Below are 9,617 nucleotides of genomic sequence, written 5' to 3' on the forward strand. Positions count from 1 at the left end.
GCAATATTTCAAAATATTTTTGTGAAATACTTAGCGTGTACTTCTTTATCTCAATTAAAATTTTCTAATTTCTAAAGGTTATTCAACTGGTTCATTTTATTTTGGCATTGCACTTTTGTTTTAGAAATGTGGTTCTTTTTAGCTACATGGAAGCGTTATAAAGGATAGCACCTTTTTTGGCACTTTTATTTTTCTATTTGGCACATTTTGGCACTTTTTCATCCTTAATATGGCACCAAATAGCTAAGGATAGTTGGCAGCCCTGATCGGAACAAAAATAATACGATGTTTATTTGGTTCAGTTTATATTTGCTGCTACTTGCGATCACAATTCTGGTTTAGCATCCTACATAATCTACAAAAATCATAACCCCCGGTTTCAGGGAAAAAATCAACGTCGAAAGTTTCTAAAATATCTCTCCAATCAGCTATGCATGCCTTCAGTTGAATCTCGAAGTGCAAATCGAATGATGATGAGAATCCATTTCCTTCTAAGTGCAATAGAAATGGTACTTGGCCGTCGCGTTGTGGCATCTACAGCAGCTGTCCTTCAATTACCTCATGGTAGCCGCGGAGCCTCCCCTATCACTGGACGTTGCTATATCTGTCGGAACTCAAATAGGAAACAACGTAAAACTCGAATGCTTTGCATATCTTGTGCTTATCCAATTTGTGATGAACATTCAGTTTCAAAAACAACGTGTATTTCTTGCGAAGAAACTCTATAAAAATTTCAAAATGTATATTCTAAATCGTTGTTCCTAAATTGAATTGTCTCGCTTGTTACTTTTTTATATAGTTTATTATCGCTTCTTTTATGAATTAGCTCCGTTTGTGCTTCTTTTTTTTATAAAAAAAATTGTATATAATTAAAAATAATAATAATCTTATTTTTTCTTCATACCAGATATATGAAGGTACACTTGTACCTATGCGCTCTAACGTGGGTGTAAATTTAACTAGGCCCTCTATTTCAGAAAATAGTGGCCCATTTTGTTTTAAATTAAGGGAACATGTGGCGCAACAAAAATGTAGAGATGTCACGAAGATCCAGCCCTCTAAGTTTTCTGGAAAAAAAGTTATTGTAATTTAAAAACGCAAAAGTTACAATTGTACCTAGTCGCACGGACGAGGGATAAACATCCGAAAACATTAACACGTTTTTGAATTTTTCACTTGGTTGCTGAAGTAATGAAGAATTGAAAAATAATTAGGGAAAATTATAGTTTTTGTAAGTTTAATCTTAATATCTTAAAAACTTGTAGACTTATTGAAAAATGATAAATGAACGTGAGGTACTAAATTTAATAACCCTTAATTTGATATATCGTCCTGTTCATAACAATTAACGCATTCCATAGATATTACAAGCCAAAGTTTCATTTTCAAAATTCATACACTTTGATTTAATTGCGCGGGCTAGAGATAAGTTTTAAATTAATATTTCGTGGCCAATAACTATTGGCTTAGATCTAATACATCATAATATTACTATTACAATACGGTCAAATGCCTTTTATTTACCCCCATACCAAATCGACCCAGCCCAATATATATATATACAATTGTGTATACAGCTTACAGAAAAGTTTACAAAGTGTGCACACTAGAGGTAGTTCAAAGTACAAATTCAAGAGATACAAAATTCAAGAGATACAAAATTCAGGAGATACAAAGTTCAAGAGATAGAAAATTCAAAATGAAATCTAGTGTGCATAGCTAGCTACAAATTGTGTTATTTAAATATAAGTGCTGCAGTGCTCGCGTAGACAGCACACCTAGATAGTTGATATTCTAGACTTATGTGCACGGAACGACCTCGGACTATTTCTGATTAAATCCTGCAGTACGGGAACAGGATAACTGTTGGCAAGTTGGTTGCAGGTTTGGATTATCAAAGACACAAACAAAATCAGGTAAGAAACAGGCTTGCATTCGCATAAGCTCAAAGTAAAAGTTGTGTTTATGGTTTAAAGAAATTTTTTGTATGGTAAACTCCAAGTTTAAGAGCAGAGTTTAGCGTTAAACTCCAAAATGGCCCATAAACTTGCGTTAGTGGCTCAATGAGAACGTAATATTAACGTCAATGAATACACCATGGAAGCATAAGCTTATTTGTGATAACGCATGATTTAGTCAGGGTTGCCACTGAAAAACTTTCTTTTCTACCAAGGGCGGGTTCAAAAACTTATCAAAATGGCTTCTTTCCTCCCATTTCTTTTAATCAAGAAAACGGCGTTTGACAGCATTATACATTTAGTTTTTCTGGTTTTTATGCTTAAAATAAGATACCCAGTAAATAAAAAGATCAGAATATACATATAGCACACACAAAAAAGTGAATGAATCCGAAATGGAGGTCCGTTTGACTTCTAAACCCTCAAAATCTCCAGTAAATTGCAAAAAAACGAAAAAGTGGCAAAAAAAATCGCAGTTTATAGTTTTAATAAAGCTTTCGGAGTAATTGACATGAAATATTGTAGCGGAAAATAAAATTCCGTTATAGATTTTTTTTATCGCTCAGTTGTATACATACATATATTATGAAGTACGTACATATACATATTACTACCTAAAGGTGAAAAGGTGCCAAGTCCACTTTTTTTTAATTTAGTTTGTTTAGGCTTTCAGCCTAAAGATTTTCATTGTTTTGTGACCCGCCCTAATATGGGCATAAATGCGTATGCACACACATGTGCACACGTACCATCATTAATTCGCGCCGCTAACTGACGGCTCCCGCCGGATAATAAACCTTCGTTAAGCTCCCCCTTAATATCGGTTATCGGCGGTCCGCTTTAAAATCCCGCAAATTCTTCATGTCACTTCGTTTTAGAAGATCAACACGAGCAGATCAGCAGCTACCAGGCCACCGTCATTAAGGTAATACCATTGTCACCTATACCAATATTGTTTAACTTTGACGCTGAATATTTTGAAATTAAAAGATATTAAAAAACAAATATTTCACTTTGTTCTTTATTTCCATTAATTATCACCTGCACCGGAGCGTTATTACCGATAAGCGCCCCGTGCAAGTTCATGGTCGATTCGGAGCCGTCCGACTTAATTAACCATTAAACATTGCCAGCGCCAATTTTGGGACCGTGTGATTATTTGATATTTCGAGTGCATAAGATATCCTTATAAGCAGTGACTTTGTGAAAGCATCAGATATCGTGATATCGTGTTCAAGTGATTCTCCACATTCGAGTGGCAACAGCTAAGATTGGTTTAAAGTGTACACACACACACATACACACGACAGTGAAAAGTATCATATCCATTTTAAAATTAGTCGCAACATCAGTTTTTTGATTTCCGACTTTCTTGCTATCGTCATTAAATTAAACTCACTTTTGTATTAGTTTTACAGAAGAAGTCAATTTGTTCCACTAACTTCTTCACGATTCACTTGTCATTGGTTTGTGAACACATAACCTCACTTTTGCAAATTGCATGTTAATTGGCCTTTTTAATTCAAAGTAATCACCGGAGTTTTTTCACAACTAGCCTTTAATTTACGTTAATCACTTTCACAAAGTCACTTTGTTTGCATCTTTGCACTATTGTGTTTTTGATTTGCACACATGTTTATTGTTTTATAAGGACGTTGCTGGTCCCTACACTTATATATCTGCACGGTTAGGTGGCGAGTTTATAAGCATACACGCACGTATCAAATTTACAAAAAAAAAATATATGTATATAAATAAAGAATTGCAAAAATAACAAATATTTTAGTTGTGGATACACTTTACACTCTTTGGCGGTTTTTGGTATTTTGACTCTAGCGGCAAGCAATTTCGTTTTTTGAAAATTTCAACAGGTTCGAACAATCTGCTACATACTTGCCTTTAGCATTATCAAATCTTCGAAAAGATTTTTAAATTTTTAACGAACTCCTGTTCTTTCTGTTGGTTGTAAACCCATCTTCAACCTCACAATGGATTCATTCATGAGCTTAGCGGAAGAAGTGACAGAATTCGAGTCCGACTTTCTTGCTTCGTCAATATCAGAGAAAAATAAACATGCCCTTGCGATTCAGCAGGAAGAACTCAGAGCTCTGTGGGAGAAAACAAGCTTACGATGCCCTCAACACCTCTGAAGGATTTTCACAAGAAGATAAGAGGACATACAGAAAAATAAATAGAGGCGCGTTTGCTAGTTATGTAAATTGCATGTCGTCTTTGGCTGCTCAGACTGAGAAACTAGCAAAAGAAGAACGGGATGTAGAACAGAAGTCTATGCGAAAACACAATATTCACCTTCCACCGTGTGATACCGATGTTTTCAAAGGCGATTATCTGTCTTGGCCAACATTTCGAGATATGTTCACGGCCATTTACATCTCGAATCAGGAGCTTACTCCAGTTGAGAAGCTATATTATCTCAACCAAAAACCAGAGAGGAAGTCAAAGACATTGTGAATAAGTGCCTTATGACTAATGAAGGTTTCGCCACAGCGTGGAACAATTTGTCTGAGCGATACGAAAATAAGCGTATCCTCGTAAATACACAATTAAAAATTCTGTTTAATCTTAATTCCGTTGATAGTGAATGTGGTAGCTCAATAAAAAGATTGCAGCGCCATATTAAAAATTGCTTTCTATCCCTACAAAGTCATCAAATTGACATTTCAAATTGGGACGCAATTATTGTATATCTTTGCTCTACTAAATTGCCTGACAGTACTTTGGCTCTATGGGAGCAAACCATAGACCACACAGGCACCTTACCGAAGTGAGAAGATATGGACAACTTCCTATCTAACAGGTTTCAAACCCTGGAAACCCTTACAGGCTTAAAGGGTACAAAAGTGGTTAAAGCGCCAAAGCCGCAAAACACCAAAAACCCTTCAGAAGCCCATACCAAAAGACTTATTGCATTCCAAGCAAGCGTGACCAAGTTCACTTGCACAATGTGCCAAACGAATGAGCACAAACTATGCCGCTGTTCCAAATTTTTGAAGCTTACGCCTGATGAGAGGTTTAATTTCTTAAATAGCAACAACAGTTGCCTGAATTGTTTGAGTGCTGCACATACCTGCACATTCAGACAAATGTGCAAAAGGCAACAGCGGATCGCACACCGACTGAACCTGTCAATAACACTGCATCATCCTCTCAACAGGCTCAAGCAAAGCGCAGGTTTAATAATAGAACTAATAACAATAAAAGCAAAAACGTTAAGTCTTGTTATGCTAACACGAATTCAGGTATGCTCTTACGAACAGCACGCGTAAATATACGTCTGAATGGCACAGAGTTTACTGCTCGAGCACTTATTGATTCTGGTTCTGAGTGTTCGTTCATAACAGAACGACTCAAACGCAGAATCAACCTGCCAGCTAAGAGGATGCATGCCCAAGTCTCGGGCATTACGAATGCAACCTCTGCGCAGGTCAAAGAGGCATGCAGCATAGAACTTCGATCCCAAGTTGATCCATTGTTTAGCCTGCATGCAACGGTGCTCGTCCTAACAAAACTAACTGGAAATCTACCATCCTCTCATATCAGCGCCATGACTATGCAGGCATTTCCAGGTCTTGTTCTAGCTGATAAACGGTTCTACGTTAATGAAGAAGTAGACCTCATACTTGGCGGAGATACTTATCCCCAAATTATTTTATGCGGCCTGAAGAAAACTGTACTCAGCACACTTCTCGCCCAAGAAATCGTGTTCGGTTGGATATCAACCGGTTGCACAGCTGCACCCAATCCGACCAACAATATAGATTCGTATCACAGTGAGGTTGCCTTGGACAAACAACTTACTGCATTCTGGGAACTAGAAGACATACCAAAACACAAAAGCTTAAACGAAGACGACAAATACTGTGATGAACTTTATCGGAAGACCACTGGTAGACGAGAAGACGGAAAATACGTAGTCTCGCTACCATTTAGACAGGCATTTCCCGCAAACATCTGCCTACGCCCTCCTCTCAAAAAAGCATGCTCACAGTTCTTCCGGAATGGGACACGGTTTGCAAAGGATCCCGTCCTACAAAAAGAGTATAATAGGGTACTAGCTGAATATGAATCACTAGGACACATGTCCAGAATAAATGATAGCACTTCAGCAGACTCTTCCGATAACTACTTTTTGCCTCACCACGCTGTCATAAAGGCAGAAAGTACCTCCACCAAAGTTCGAGTCGTCTTTAATGCCTCAAGTCCAACGGCTAATGGCACAAGTCTGAACGATGTACTTCTCCCAGGTCCAGTTCTCCAAGCAGATCTTCCGATCCTTATACTCCGCTGGAGGTTATACAGATATGTTTTTAATAGTGACATCGAGTAGATGTACCGACAAATTTGGGTGGATAGCAACCATACCAAATATCCGCGGATAGTTTTCCGTATAAACCCGAACGAACCTGTAGGTCTACACGAAATAAATACTGTCACTTTCGGGATTAGTTTTGCTCCTTACCTCGCGATAAGGACACTTTTACAACTGGCTGACGATGTAGAAAGTTCTTCCCCAATAGCATCAAACATACTACGAACATGCATGTATGTGGATGACGTGCTAGCTGGAGGACACAGCATCGACTCTACCGTAAAAGGAAGAGATGAAATATCGGAAGTATAACGGTCAGCCGGTTTTCCGGTAAGGAAATGGACCTCAAACTGTGCGGAAATTCTAAAGGACATCCCAAAAACGGACTTACTCAATGAAGACTTTTTGGCATTCGAAGATACCAGCACGGTTAAGGCTCTTGGCATAAGATGGAATGCCCATACGGATCTTTTCTATTTCATGGCAAGACCATTGGAGGACCGCGATAAACTTACAAAAAGGGCCATACTATCAGCTATCGCCAAGCTATTTCATCCGCTAAGATGGCTTGCTCCAATAGTCGTCGTAGCTAAACTAATTATGCAGAGTATTTGGCTAGAAGGCACAGACTGGGATGAGAATGTGTCTTTTACTACTTTGGAACGCTGGAAGAATTTTACAAAACATTACCATGAAATAGACAATATTAGAATACCTCGAAGGGTACACTTCTCACCAGGAGATGACATCGAGATACATGGGTTCTGCGACGCATCAGAAAAAGCATATGCGGCTACGGCATACATGCGCGTCAAAAGAGATGACAAAGTTTTGGTAAACCTTCTTTTGGCAAAAACCAAAGTAGCTCCTGTCAAAAACATCTCGATTAGAGCTTAGAATCAGTAACCAACAACCTCATCCTAGGACAATTAAGAACACATATTTGTACAGATTCTACACTAGAAAAGTCGGTAACAAAGACTGGTTACTCGGCTTCGAATCCAGCCGATTTGGCTAGCAGACGACTACCTGCTTCGGAATTGGTCACACATTTTTTGTGGTGGCAGGGACATTCTTGGCAGCAAGAAACTAACTATCACACAGAAGTTGAAGAAAAAGAGCACATGCTTATGCATCAACAAAAGATAACAATATCGATATTCTTGACCGATTTTCAGATCTACCGAGAGTTTTAAGAGTGTTATCATATGTCTACCGAAGTACTCACCCGAAAACCAAAGCTTCATTTCAGGAAAATTCTTGTTTAATTTTATCAGATGAAATTAAGAACACGACACATCTCTTGATAAAAATCTACCAGAAGCATTACTACGGTGAAGAATACACGAATTTGAAAACAAGAAAACCCATCGATGCCAAGAGTGAAATCTTTCCGCTTAATCCGTTCGTCGATAAGCACGACATCATCAAGGCTGGAGGTCGCCTCGGAGCATCCCAGGACTTAGCATATAATGAGCGCCTTCCAATCATTATTCCGTATAACTGCAGATTGTCCCGTCTTATCGTCATGTTGATTCACCATGTCTCCTTACACGGAGAAAATCAACTCATGCTACGCCTTATCCGTACGCAGTACTGGATTCCCAGGGTAAAAAACATGATTAGGTCTACCATCCACAGTTGAAAAATTTGTACCATCTACAAAAAATGATCTCAGATGCAAATTATGGAAACTCTTCCTCAGGAACGCACTACGTTTACGCGCGCGTTCACAAATACGGGAGTAGACTTTACCGGACATTTTGAGATCAAAAGCTACCGCGGCAGAGGTTGTTGAATATCCAAAAGTATGTTTGCCTATTCGTTTGTTTCACTACTAAAGCGATTCATTTAGAAGCTACGAGAGATCTTAGTACCCCATCCTTTCTAGCAGCATTCGCTCGGTTCGTGGCTAGAAGAGGATGTCCGAAAAATGTCTACTCCGACAATGGTACAAATTTTGTCGGAGTTTCGTGATCTTTACGATCTGAATTCAAAGCACTCTTGTCTGACGCGCGAGACAAAACGACTTCCAAACACAACCATCAAACACTTACATGGCATTTTATAATTGCCATTTTCTCACCGGTGTACATCTTATGGCTCCTCCAGAACCTGATGCGAATGAGAACCCTCCCTCCATCGTCAATCGATGGCAAAAACTAAAAGTACTGCATCAGACGTTTTGCGGGCGATGGAAAGTGGAGTACTTAGCCGAACTACAAAAGCGATTTAAATGGAAGCATCCCAAGGAGAATATGAAAGCAGGTGACCTCGTCGTTATTAGAGAAGACAATCTACCGCCAACTGAATGGAGATTGGGGCGAGTTGTCAACCTACACCCCGGCACCGATGGCGGAGTGCGTGTAGTGGACATCCGGACGGAGAAAGGTCAAGTCACTAGACCACTAGTGAAGTTGGTTCTACTCCCGCCATACACCGATGGAAACTCGGACCCAAGAACCACTTCATAAACTACCCTTCATATGCCTTTATTATATTCCACTTCCTTTTACCATAACATTCCACTTCTAGGTAATAGGAGGGATAATCCTTGTCTAACTTTTTTTAGAAAATTTGTTTCAGTTTTCCGAGTTGATCTGGCTACACATAAATGGCCTTCCTCAGATCTGAATCCATAGTAAAAATAATTGCAGAAGTAGCGAGCTACTCCGCCTCAGAATGATATGAAAGCAATCGAAAACTAGCAAGTTTAACGAACGAATTCTCGAAGCGTACTTACGAGTTCTTTCAATGTTAACGTAAAATATTCGCAAACCTGCTGGTTTTCTACACTCTTAGTTTCCAAAATTATGTTGACTTCGCCAAGCTTAAAGGCAATACCCCGCCCGAAGTTAGAAAGTAAGAATTTGAAGAAAAATTAGCATTCATTACATTTAAAAACTCACATACCTTCGGTTCCAAAGGGGTCCGGTTAACAACACTGTCAATAAGCTCCTCTCTGCTTTATCAAACTATACGCAGTATAGTATATCGTTATACCGGCCATCCTTGAGAAAAAAGAAAACCAACTATATTAGTTCTCAACTAAATGGTTAGGTTAGGTGAGATTGGTGTGGCAGTCGGTTCAAATTACCAACTCACTTAGACCTTATGAAGGTCCATTGTGGTACCATTGCAGAACACGGGAACCTCTGTACCTAATCTTCAGAGAACCATTTCGAAGCTCTTATAAAGCGTAGGATTGGCTTTATTCCTACGCATGATAGTTCGGTAAGAGAGCTAAAGAAGGGCCTACCTAAAAAGCCTGCTCTCCTCCTGGCCAGAGCTGGGCAGCTACAGAGGAAGTGCTCTACTGTTTCTTCCTC

Source organism: Rhagoletis zephyria, unplaced genomic scaffold (genome assembly GCF_001687245.7).
Source record: "Rhagoletis zephyria isolate East Lansing unplaced genomic scaffold, Rhagoletis_zephyria_1.1 Rzeph_scaffold_00959, whole genome shotgun sequence".
Lineage (NCBI taxonomy): Eukaryota > Metazoa > Arthropoda > Insecta > Diptera > Tephritidae > Rhagoletis > Rhagoletis zephyria.